The sequence below is a fragment of the Hypanus sabinus genome, chromosome 1, assembly GCF_030144855.1.
Source record: "Hypanus sabinus isolate sHypSab1 chromosome 1, sHypSab1.hap1, whole genome shotgun sequence".
NCBI lineage: Eukaryota > Metazoa > Chordata > Chondrichthyes > Myliobatiformes > Dasyatidae > Hypanus > Hypanus sabinus.
In genome coordinates, this window is record NC_082706.1 from 180441347 (window position 1) to 180455431 (window position 14085).

Sequence of the window (14085 nt, forward strand, 5' to 3'; positions counted from 1 at the left end):
GGCTCAAACTAATCAGACTAAATGGGTGACCATTCCCCCCACCGCTCCCGCGACAAAGGTACCCAGGGTCATCACCGAATGTTAGTACAAACATTTCTGGGAATTGGAGTTTGAAAGAGGATCTCTGTACAGTTTAGAAAATCTCAGGTCAATCTGACATTTGCCCCTCGTACTGCTTTTCTAGGACCCTGCCTGCTGACTGGCGGGTACGGGTTGTGAGTAGCTGGCTGATCCCGTAAACCGGTGTATTTCCCACCCCGCGGGTTGCACGGACAAGGGGCTGTTTTTCCAAGGGTCAGTACGATATCCCCAGTTCGTTTCCAGGCAAGGCTCTCCAAAGCAGCAGTTAGAACGTTTACTCAATTCGAGAACTAAATCTCCGGGAAAGCAGTTATCAACGCAAGACAGCTATTGGAAACAATTTGGTGCAAAATTAATTATTACACACATTAAAGCCCCACTGTAAAATATTGTATTTGAAATCTGATTATCACTACAGCAACTCTGAAAATATATGCACGTACATACGAAAACTAACCGGAGGAAATTGCCTGAATTTCATATTGAGGAAAAGCGACGCAACGAAGTTTATACTGAATGCTTTAAAATTACTTCCAACAGTATTTTAGTTCCAAGCGGCAAATGCAAAACTCTAACATGGAACGAAATTACTCTCCTGCAAACAAGGTGAAAAAGATGGCACCTCACTCGACGTGTGCAGGAAGAAACTTAAAAACTTTTATGCAGAACGAAAAACCCGGTAAACAATCGGGTCCCAAATCATGGCGCAACTCTTAAAGACGAATAATTAACAGACTGCAGGCTCGTTTCTAAATGAATAGCCCGCAGCGATTAACCAGTCAAGGACAAAAAGAAGGCAAGGTTGCCGGCTATAAGAAGAAAATTGAAATACAATTTCAGCAATGTCTGACCATGGAACAAGCAGTTCGTGTTATTTCCAGAATTGCGGAGAATTGTGGTTTCTGTATCAGGAAAAATTGGTATCCCAAAGCAGTTTAATTAGTTCACAAATTTCACGACTAAGCCGGTGATATTAAACCTGATTCTGATTTCGATTCAATTGGGCGTATAGACTACATTTCCACCCCACGCCTATCCCCAGGACAGACCTGAACAATCTCTCCCCAATGTCGTATGTTTTTCAAGAACCCGCTGTCACTCAGTGATGCGGCGATGTTTTGTATCTTCCGCATGCTACAAATCGCGACGAGAAAACAAATCAACTAGTCTTAACCGTTCGCTTGAAAGTGCAAGAAATTTGCACTTACTGGGAAGTTCGCCTTATTAAATTCGGTGCTCGGTAGATTTTCCCGACTCTCCGAAACAAATCACAGAACTGAAGCATCATTTTTCCGCTTGATGAATTGCACCAAGGTGAATGAGATTACGAAGTACGGTTCCGTCGATGTTTTGAAACACATGCATCTTCCAGGAGACGTAAACAATATTTTTTCAACAATTCCCGTCACGCCATTTGATTTAAAGAAACATGTTACAGTTTGTTTCGTGCTGTATCTCTTTAGTGCAAAGCGACCGGCTGGCCGATAATTGTCGAAATTATATGGATTTAAAGCAGGGCTGAAACACTATCTTCCGCCGAGTACAAAGTTGACAATCTCACTATTCCGTTCCAAGTGCCATGAATTCGATATTATCCATTGGGATCAATATTCGCCAACAATTGAGACACAACAGGGTCGTGACATTTAAATTAAAGAACATCGGGTCAATCGCAGAGGTCAGGGGGAAACGAGATCATGATCACATCTAACGCCTTGGTTAAGTATTGAGTAAACAAAACGCCAGTTTGATCAATTACTTTTTAATGTTCTCATTGCCTCGGATGCAAGAACTCAACCCGCATTTTTTAATGATGCCATTTTATAGCGTTACCGAGGTCACTAAAAGGAACATTTCGCAGTAGGCAGAAAGCAGCCGTCACTTACCTATTTTGCCGTGAGGTCATCTAAATCCTTCAGAACATTGGCGAAATTTGTAGGAGTTCCTTTATTGTAGCGGCTTGGTGATCGGCACGGGTCTGGTATTTTAACGCGTTGCTGTTTACAAAAAAAAACTTGTGCTGTGCGTGTGGTCAGCTGAGGGCAGATGGCAGGAGAGTAGGGAACAGGAGGGGCTGCGGCATCTCCCTTCACTGACGATTGGTCGGAGGCAGAGAGTGGAGAAAACAGAGAGGAGAGAAAGAGAGAGACCTCCTCGGGGACTGCACTTTAACACATTAGAAGCCTACAGCTCGCCGCCACCGCATCTCCCGACCCTCGCAAACGCTGTGGTTGTCGGTGCAGTCCCAACCAATAATCTCAAGCACAACAAAATATCATTTGAAATCTTGGGACACCTTTGCTGGTAAAACTCGATGAATTCGCCAGTTAAATCGAAATGTACTCGCCCGACCACCTCACGAGCCTGCCTGCTGCCTGAAGCCGGACATTTCGCTTCTTCGGCCAAGCAATAAAAAAAAGACAAGGAAGCCATCGGTTGGTGAAAGAATCTAAAACAGATGTAACCCCTATCCAATGTCTTCACATTGACACGACATTTTCAGTCTGATGTCCATTTGTATTCGAATTAGACTTCTAACAAATATTAATTTAAGATCACAACGATTCACACCTTGTCCACTATCCCTATTTCTGAGATTTTGTTTTCATTCTGTAACAACTCCGTAGTAAATTGTACTAAATGTTATACGTTCGATATACTTGGTGCAAAAAGCACTTCCAATAGATAGAACCAAAGGAGTCACAAGAGACTAGATGCCGAATAAAACCAAATATTTGGTCAAGGAGAGGGAACCGACCTGCGACTGAAAAAGTCGGTATGGTCGGAATACAAGAATATTTGGGTTTGGAACATCGATTACAAAACAGATTTATTCAGCACACATTACGTGAAATATATGGTGAAATCTGAACTCATAATGAAAACGAAGTGATTTTATTTGCCAAAATTGAATCGGCCGAACTGAATCAGTATTGTTCCCCTCAACAGCTCCGATCAGATTACGGATCATTAATGAATCCGTACTAAACGGCAACGCTTAAAGTATGTCTGCTTCTGGGAGAATAACTTTGCCAAATTAAGTAAACATTCTTTTAACAATGTTTGAAATACTATGGAAATGTACCAAACCATAGCGATTATTTCAAAGTTTAAAATTCTAATGAATTCATAGGGAGATTGTTTATGAACGTCGTTTACTTTGAAATTAGCTTTTTCGAAAAAAAAACCTGTGCTATGCAGACAATATTACAGGCGCAAGCGTTCCCCCTCCCTTTCCATATCATATATATTTATCTCAGCTACTTGTACCACAAAAACCCTTAATTAAAGTGATCGGATTTATTGTTTTCGTAACTTTATATCCCGTAAAACCTAATTGGAAGATCTGTGTTATGCAATCTACACAGACTTCAACATCAGTTAAGCTCAATCTTAGGTTAGTTTTTAGGAAGTAATGGCACTAACGGATTTTCATTGGATATCCGAATCCACTGCATTTATGCTGGCAGGTGAAACTCAACTGTCTACATAAGTAACTAGGCTGGGGCGGGTAGGACAATCTCTCTCCACTCATTCGCAAAAATGTACACAAATGTCGTACATTTCGGAGCCCCCGATGACAGAGCTTTGTTACATCAATACTGAGACCCAGCGTGTGAAGGCGGGATAACGGATTTTTTTTATCGGTAGTATTAACGTCATTAAAGCATTTCGTTGAGTGCATTGGTTTTTTGGGACGATTGGCGATATTCTTGTCCTAGGGCTCAGGTGCAAGGAGGACAGATAGAGCAAGAGGGAAAAACTGCAGATGTGAATTTCCTGCTTGTAATACCTAACAACTGGTCGGGCAGCCTTTAGAAAGTTGTATGCGCCTGTGAAGAACCTTCATCTCTCCTGGTCAAATCCGTTCAGATGCTGAGGGGCCTGCTGTGTATTCCCAACATTTTGAGGAGCCATGAGGTTGGATGACGGTAAGGTTGCGCCTGAGTGTAAGGTTATCATTCTCAATATTTTCTTTAATTGATTTTTTTGTCGAACACCAGCTGAAATCATTTGTACTCCAATAGCTAAAACTTTTAAGATCAATTCATTTAGAATAGGTGTTTTTTTTAATATTCCTCTGTTTCATCGGTCATTGGTAAATAAGATACATTCTGCTTTTAATCTTTTCGCGATATAATTTGTGTTCGGCTGACGGAAACATTATCGGTGAATGTACTTACTTTATTATATTGATTGATGCAACGCGAATAGGCCCCTCCGGCCAACGAGCCTCTCCACCCAACGACCCACTATTTAACACTAGTATAATCGATTTCCAATTACCTATTCACCCGTGAGCTTTTGGACTATTGGAGGAAACCGAAGCGCCCGGAAGGAATATCCACGCGGTTCACGTGGAGAATGTTCAAACTCCGGAACGCTCCGGGTTGTAATAGCGTCACGCGAATAGTTTGAAATTTCTCAGAAGTTATTAAAATCACCTATAGGATCAGTATTAACTACCTAAATGCATACCATCCCTGTAAACTGAACCATCAGGGTTAGCTCGGAGAAAGTGGAGGAAATGGTTAATACGATATTGCAGATTGCCGACTGTCCCCGTTGCCGGTAAGTCTCCGAGAAATTTGTGAATCTTTACTGTTTATATTCAGCTGTTAAATAAAATATCTTCATAGATATTTTTATTTCAGTCAATGACGGTCGACCGGACCTATAGAAGTATTTTAACTCGTGCTCTGTTACCCTCAGGTTTTAATTTTGCCCTATGTTGCTCTGTGCATATTTCCAGGCCAGATATAATGCACTTCCTCTCAAGACGAGAGTCGGATTGTGAGAAACACTGCCTGAGTTCGTAAGAAAGATTTAGCGCGGTTGATGGTGACTGGCTCCCAGGCGGGAGCGTGATGTGGAGAATGCAATATTAAAAACTTTGTATCTCGCTAATTCCAACCTAAGAGTGCTTTACCATGCTCGACTGTCTGGAGATTGATAACTTAGAACTTGCCTTTTAATCCCAAGCTACATAGTACACCTTCTCAAAGTATTCAGAATTAAACTACCAACATTTTTTAAAAAAATGACTTTATGGTCCAAATAGTAAACACTTTATTTTTAAAAAATGAAAACATCCCTGTTCTATTTTCACTGCTGTTCTTTATGTTTCTCTTCTTAAAGCGGAGGCTGTGGTCTGCAACTAATGGGGTTCTGGATTGGTTGTGACTGGCTTCTTGGTTGTGAACACTTTCCTAAACTTCAATTCCGAATGTTACTTTTTATTATTTGCAGGATTTTTTCTGTACATTGGGTGTTTGACAGTCTATTTTTGAATGGGTTCTATTGGGTTTCTTTGTTTTGTGACTGCCTGTAAGGAGAGGAATCTCAAGGTTGTGTTTAGTATACATTCCTCAAAAATAAACGCACTTCAAGCTTGAATCTGGTTGATATGCCTTTCTATTATTAGCCATCAATTTCTTGTGTGTTCCTTTCCTGTTAATTTTCTTTTTGCATTTCTCCTGTACTTCCACCATTTCAGTGAATTGACCGTATCATTGAACTGGGTAAGGTGGGGACGAGCAGAGGCATTGCAATTACACTGCTTATCATCCGACCCGATCTCTCATACAAATACTTCAAAATGGTAATCCAGATTTATATTTCCATAGCTGTGAGGTTTTGACTTCAGCAGGAGCTTCACACTGGCTGAAATCATCTGACTAATGAAACTAAACCAGAGACACATATCTTTGCTCAAGTGTCTATCACTTCCATACCTAACCAGTACAGACAGAGACAGCTCTCTCAACATCAGTTCCTATTTCTTCATTGAAGCATATCCTCAATCCCTCTTGCCAAATTGTCATCTATTCAATATCTTCTTTAAAACCCTAAAGTAAAATATCTTGTGAAATTTGCAACATATTCACGGTGCCAGTTAATTTAATTCAAAGTAGAGTTCTGCTGTAGTGAATTGGTCTTCCTCTCTAGATTAGTTGGTCTGTAATTTCTTCTTTAAAAATAATTAAACAACATAAAGCATTAATGAAGTCCTTGAGTGCGGTTCCGGTGCTACAGACGCCTAAAATATTAATTTGAAGCCTGGCTTATATTTTCATAGCATTTCTTTTTGGATTCAGTGATATTGATTGATTGTTTTAGGCAATTCATAGGCATTCCGTCACTTAGATTTATTTTGGAATGTGTGTTACCTACCTTTACATATATTTTTGGTTCCAGTGTCATTTTAGTTGGATGTACACACACTTCGAATTTTAGTGCAGTATTCAACACTATTGTCCCTCAGACTTGGTGAAGAAAGTCCTACACCTCAATATAAATACAGTACTGTAGCGGTGTGCTACACGCAGCGCTAAAATTACGACACGGAGTCGGTAACTGCAGTCGCAGAAAAAGCTTTATTCGAAATCCTCAGCCTCACTTTTAAGCCTCCCTCAACCTGCCCCCCGTGGCGCAGAGGCTCCAAAGCTCTGTGCTCGCAAACCCCCGTAGGCTATCTCCCTTAGCCGGAAAGCTGGCTAATTGTGAGCCGGTTCGGATGTGCCAGGAAATGGGTCGCCACAGTACAGCATTGTGCAGTCCAACTTCCTCACAATCAGACTTCAGAAATCCTGGATTTGCTCCTCCACCCTATCATCCTAAACACAGGTGCCTCCAGGGCTGTGTGCTGCGCCCATTGCTGTACACTCTGCTCACGTGGCTGCATGGCCAAACACCCGCGCAATCACATTGTCAGGTTCGCCGATGACGCAACAGTGGTGGGGCTCATCACCAACAACGATGGGATGGCCAATGGACTGGAAGTAGAAGAGCTTGAGGCCTGGTGCCAGGCAAAGAACTTCTTCCACAGTGTCAACAAGACAAAGACGGTTATCAACTACAAGAACTCACTGCCCCTCCCCCTTGCTTTGGCAGCACAGCAGTGGAAATCGCAAGCTTTTTCAAACTCCTTGGAATGCACGTCACACAAAGCCTCTCATGGTCCCAGAACACATCCTACACAGTCAGGAAACCTCACCAACTCCTCTACTTTCCAAAGAGGCTGAGGAGAGCTGGACTTTGTCTATCCAGTCACACAGCATTCTACAGATGGGCACTAAAGAGCATCTTGACGAGCTGCATCACTACTTTGTACGGAAATAGCACTGCAGCAGATAGGAAGGCTCTACAATGGGTAGACAAAACTGCTCAACGCATCACCTACACCAGTCTACCTGCCTTCAAGAACATATGTACAGAAAGGTGCTGGAAAAGGGCTGGTAATATCATAAAGTTTTCTGATGACTCTGCCATAGTTGGATGCATCAGCAAGGGAGATGAGGCTGAGTACAGGGTTACGGTGGGAAACTTTGTCACATGGTGTGAGTAGAATCATCTGCAGCTTAATGTGAAAAAGACTAAGGAGCTGGTGGTGGACCTGAGGAGGGCTAAGACACCGGTGACCCGTTTCCATCCAAGGGGTCAGTGTGGACATGGTGGAGGATTACAAATACATGGGGATACGAATTGACAATAAACTGGACTGGTCAAAGAACACTGTGGCTGTCTACAAGAAGGGTCAGAGCCGTCTCTATTTCCTGAGGAGACTGAAGTCCTTTAACATCTGCCGGACGATGCTGAGGATGTTCTACTAGTCTGTGGTGGCCAGTGCTAACGTGTTTGATGTTGTGTGCTGGGGCAGCAGGCTGAGGGTAGCAGACACCAACAGAATCAATAAATTCATTCATAAGGCCAGTGATGTTGTGGGTGGAACTGGACTCTCTGATGGTGGTGTCTGAAAAGAGGATGAAAAGTTGCATGACATCTTGGACAATGACTCCCATCCACTCCATAATGTACTGGTTAGGCACAGAAGTACATTCAGCCAGAGACTCATTCCACTGAGATGCAGCACTGAGCGGCATAGGAAGTCATTCCTGCCTGTGGCCATCAAACTTTACAACTCCTCCCTCAGAGTGTCAGACACCCTGAGTCAATAGGCTGGTCCTGGACTAATTTCCACTTGTCATAATTTACTTACTATTATTTAATTATTTTTGTTCTATTTTGCTATATTTCTACTCTATTCCTGGTTGGTGCGACTGTAACGAAACCCAATTTCCCTTGGGATCAATTAAGTATGTCTGTCTGTCTGTAAAGGATCTCACCCACCCTGTTCATCCCACTCCCACCTGTCAGGAGACTATGTAGCATCCATGCCAGGATCACCAGGCTCAAAAGCAGTTACTTTCCACAAGCAGTAAGACTGAGCAACTCCTCCACCCATTAACTCCACCATAACTTTATTACTTTCCGATCAGTCACCTTATGTACATCAAGTCACTTCATGGACATACAATGTCTATAAGTGCTCATGTATTTATATTTATGTTTTTAATTATTATTGTGTTCTTTATCTTTCTTTTGTGAGCTTCATCAGATCGGGAGTAACAATTAATTCATTCTCCTTTACACTTGTGTATGAGATATTACATGAACAATCTCGAATCTTATGACTTGTCTTAAAGTGCCATCTATTGGTTGTTTCTTTCACACAGAGCATTTAAATGTGTTTCCACCCTGCATTTTTAAATTGCTACTGTAGCAGAGTTAAATTTAATACTACTTTGGAAGAAAATTTACAGCACCTCACCAAAGCTCAGGTTCAACCATCACTGCTCTTTTGGACCACGCCCTGAGAACAATAACAAACATTTTTTTCCATTATAAAGAGACATGTACACCACCCTCACATCTGACACTAAATGCAGGGAGCCCTTTGTTTTTAAAATCAAGGCCATCAGCACCAGCTCCTAGCTCTTAGCCCTCATCTCTTCATTCTGTCAAGCCACGTTCCTAACTGAGCACTAACCTCTCAGTTCCATAGTCCTTTGGGAGTTCAGTTCTGAAATAAGTTTCCACAGAAGTACTTGACAGAACAGTCTAAATTTAATCACACTTACAGATCTTTATGAAGTCTTAATTAAAAATGCAATGATCTTGCCTCAGTGGCTACATGTGGTAAATAATTGTGATATAACTCCTTGCCTCCATTTTTTCTCATATTCACTGCTTTCTCCCTGCTAAAGATTCATTTTCTAAACGTTTTATATGCAAACTTCAATTACAAACTAGCATTCCACAGCAGGATCAGAAGTAGTGTTTGTATTGATCCTGGGAACAATCACTTGCTAACCTTCAGAAAGGTGGCATGTCTTCAGTCAACAAGACACTAACCTCTGGATTCTTTCCTCTCTAAAGTGCCAGGTCTCTCTACTTTAACACCACCTTTGTCCTATTATCTCCTCATGTGGCTTGGCATTATATTTTGTCAGCTCCTGTGATGTGCTAGAACATACTGGTGCGGTTCTACACTGCCAACATAGAGAGACAGTTAGTACTGTCTCGTTTGGTGCAGTATCCTTCACAATATGCAAGCACTACAGCAAAATGTCAGGTCAGCAGAAAAGGTCATTGGCTGGGGTCAACCATTAAGGCAGGACTTGTATGTATCCAGGACAAAGTAGTGGGCAGAAAAATTAATTGCAAACCCTAACCCTAACCCTGCAAACTGTCTTTTCCAAAAACTCCCTTCTGAAAAGTGCTATTAAAACAAAAACCACATTATTTTAAAAGTTTCTTCCCCCAGGGAGTTGATCTGATCATCCATTCCATTTTGTTTCCCCACCTGTCTCTATCTATTACCCCGTCACTGTACTGTAAACATTTTAAAATACTTTTTATAATGCTAATATATTGTCAATATATATTGGCATTTATGTGTTTTATTCCATATCCGTACTTTAGCCTTTAAATTTATTTTTATACAATTTGTTATTCTTTATAATGGTTGAATTTTGTTTTTTTTGCATGTCCCATCTTAACTAATAAATCACAGCAAACTCCTAGGGCATGTAAATGTCTACGGCACATAGTTGGTCCTTGAGTTCTTTGGGACGTTTTAACGTGCAAGTCATTATTGTATAAGATGCTGTGCTGATCTGGTTGGCATGTACAGGAAAGAGGTGATTAGGTCAGCAGAGTGCAGAGGAGATTTACAAGGATGTTACCTTGCTTGGAGGGCTTGAGTTAAAAGCAGAGTTTGGATAGACTGAGCTTGATTTCCTTGGAGCAAAGGCGGTTGAAAATTGGTATGTTAGAGATGCGTAAAATTCTGAGAGGCATAAAGAAGCTAGATAGCCAGAGTCTGCTTCTGTGATAGTGGTGTCTAAAGCTACAGGGCGTAGATTTTACTGAGAGGGGGAGGTTTAAAGGGCATTTGAGATGTAAATATTTTGCACAATGAGTCAGTGGTAGCTGGAATGAGCTGCCAGAGAAGGTGATGGACGCAAAAATGTAATGACATTTCGAGGTACATGGACAATAGTTGAATGAACAAGGCATAGAGGGATATGGGATTAATGCAGGCAAATAGGATTACTATGGATAGTAGATTTCTATGCTATACAACTCTATATGACTGTCGTTTCAATGTACTCTTTTAATAATAAATTGTGTTACTTATTGTGATTGTTTCATGCAGGCACAGAAATATGTTCTGTATGAAATGATTGCTTTATATTTTAAATAAAACACAGCATGTTATAATTGTTTTATTTTCATTTCTCCCTTTTCCAGTAACATTTTGCTTTTCTCTCACTTTCTGTACTGACTTTTTCATTCGATACTCAAACTCATATTTACACTTCCTTCTCAGACGAGTAAATGAGGAGGCAGTCAGATAGTTGCCTCTTTTCTCAGACTCCAGCTCCTCAGTTTACCCTACTACCACTTGCTGTGACAGAAATCTCGCACTTTAAGTGACATGCCACCTTTGAGAAGAATTGAAACCTAAATGCAGAAGTTAGGTCGAATCAATGACAGACACTTGGAGTCGTTCCTTGTATAAAACTGTGGCCCATCTTTGTTTCCTTCCTCTTTCCTTTTAAGCCACTTCCTTTTCCTCTTCCTGTTGTTTTTATATGCTCTGGTAGCTCAAGCTTTATCATTTAACCTCCTAACCACCACTTTTTCAGCATGTTAGCCTTTATTTATTCATCTAATTCCACTTTTTAATGTATCTTGTTTTCACTGCACATCTGCACTCAGTAGCCTGCTCACTAATGCAAACATCTAATCAACCAATCATGTGGTAGCAACCCAATGCATTAAAGCATGCAGACATGGTCAGGAGGTTCAGCAGTCATCTGAACAAACATCGGAACGTGGAAGTAATGTCATCTGAGTAACTTTGACCGTGTAATGATTGTTGGTGTGATTTGAGCATTTCAGAAACTGCTGATCTCCTGGGATTTTCTCGCACAACAGGCTCTAGAGCAAGGGCTCCCAACCTGCTGACCATGGACCTCTGTTAATGGTAGGGGTTCATGGCATATAAAAGGTTGGGAACCCCTGCTCAAGAGTTTATGGAAAATGGTGCAAAAAAAACCCCCACAAAAACATCCAGGGAAAGACCTTGTTAGCGAGAGTGGTCAGAGAAGTGTAGCCAGACTGGTACAAGCTGACAGGAAGGTGACAGTAACTCAGGTAACCACGTGTTGCAACAGCGGTGTGCGGAAGACTGTCTCTGAATCCGCAACACGTTGAACTTTGAAGTGGATAGGTTACAGCAGCAGACAACCACAGACATACCCACAGTAGCCACTTTTTTGTGACAAGAGGCCCCGAATAAAGTGGTTACTGTGTTTAGTTCAGGTTCTTTCCACTGCATATCTGAAGATTTTGTGCTGCTAAACTGTTAGTGATATTAATGCCTTGTTGGTCCAGGGCTGATCTTTTATATTAATGCACCTGCTTTCCAGTCAAGACTTAATTTGAATTCTTTGTTTTCCTTTTGGATACTTGTACCAAACATTATGATTTGGTTCCTATTTCTCAATTTTTCTTGTATTCCATCATCAACTACACACATTTCATTTCTTAGTACAAAATTAAGCATTTTTATAATTTCATCAAGCAGAAATGTATAGCATCAAGGAATCAGATCTGGATGTCTTCTAAAAGTGTTCCTGCCTTAACAATATAAATTGTCTTCATCTTGAAATGATTGGTTGTACTGTAGATACTGTAAATGTGCAGGATGGTTATGACCATAACTAATTCCTCACAGATCACCTTTTCTACTAACAGAACACAGAGCTGTGAACTTGGGATATAAACAGTACAGCACAAAAACAGGCCCCTCATAGACTTGTCCATGCCAGCCAAGATTCCTATCTAAGCTTGTCCCATTTGTCTGCGTTTGGCCCATATCTCTCCAAACCTTTTCTGTCCATGTAGCTGTCCAATTACCTTTTATATAAGACTATAAGGTATAGAAGCGAAGTCAGCCGTACAGCCCATCGAGTCTGCTCCGCCATTCAATCACAGGCTGATCCAGTTCTTCCAGTCTTCCCCACTCCCCTGCCTTCTCCCCATACCCTTTGATGCCCTGGCTAATCAAGAACCTCTCTATCTCTGCCTTAAATACACCCAATGACTTGGCCTCCACAGCCGCTCATGGCAACAAATTCCACAGATTTACCACCTCCGACTAAAGTAATTTCTCAGTATCTCTGTTCTAAACGGGCGCCCTTTAATCCTGAAGTCGTGTCCTCTTGTCCTAAGCTCCTCTACCATGGGAAATAACTTCGCCATATCTAACCTGTTTAGGTCTTTTAACATTTAGAATGTTTCTATGAGATCCCCCTTCATTCTCCAGAACTCCAGGGAATGCAACCAAGAGCTGTGAATATTGTCAAGGTACCTGCCTGAACCACTTCCACAAATGTTGCTCCTCAGGTTCCTATTAACTCTGTTCCCTCTCACCCTCTAGTTCTTGATTCCCAAACCTTGGGAAAGAGACCACATGCATTCCCTTTATCTTTGCCCCTCAAAATGTTACCTATAAGAGTAAAAATGGTGAAATAGGAACCATATCATGCTTTGTTTTCTATCATTGAGACAAATCTGTATCTAGCTCTCCCTGGATCTCATGTGGTCTAACTTTCTTATAGTGTGGGACCTTATCAAAGATCTTATGTTGTCCACATAGACCAAAGGTTCCCAACCTGAGGCCCACTGACCCCTTGCTTAATGGTATTGGTCCACGGCATTAAAAAATGTTGGGATACTCTGATTATAGACATTGTCAACTATCTTGTCCTCTTCAAAATCCTTAAAAAAAGTATCTGCTCATATAACTTACCTGCCACAGATAAAACACAAGCGGCTACAGTATTCGTACAAACATGCTTAGAATGGAGGAGCGTGGGAAAATGTTGGGTCTGCAGTACAATACATGGGAAAACGGTGTGGGGACGGTGTACAGGTACACATACAAGCAGGGGAAAAGTAACTACAATACTTGCCACCCCAAGCACGGCTCTTTGCTAAAGGGACAACAATAAATGCTCCCACAACCCTATTCAATGCACACCTTACCTGGAGTGAAGAAGGGTAGTCCTTCGAGGATGGCTAAAGAGAGCGAACCAAGCACATGTCGGGTCAGGGGGCCAACGGCTTGGTGCTAGACAGGTGAATCCAATTAAGGTGGTCAATGGTTAAGTGTGCATTGATTAGTTGGAAGGGGCGAAATGTTGACTGACAGGTGGTGTGACTGCCGAGCAGGTGAGGGCAGTGCTGTCACAGGACAGGCACAGCTCTCTGATTACAGGTACTTCACCAATCACTAACCATATCTCAGCCAGGACTCCCACAATTTCTTCTCTAGCTTCCCATTGTTAACCAGTTAACCTAATGACAGCTAATTAAACTAATCCATTCTGCCTGCATGTGGTCCATCTCCTACCATTCTCTACATATTCTGCCTTTTAAATAGTACCTTAATTGCCTCTTGAGTGGCTTTGTCATATCTGCCTCTACCAGCGCTCCTTGCAGCACATTGCAGATAACCGTCACTCTCAATAAAACTCTTGTTCCATGCATCTTCTCTGAAGATTTCCCATTCACCTTAAATGTATGCTTGACATTTTGACTCTTGGGGAAACAACAATCTCTGCTTGTCATAATTTTATAAAATTCTGC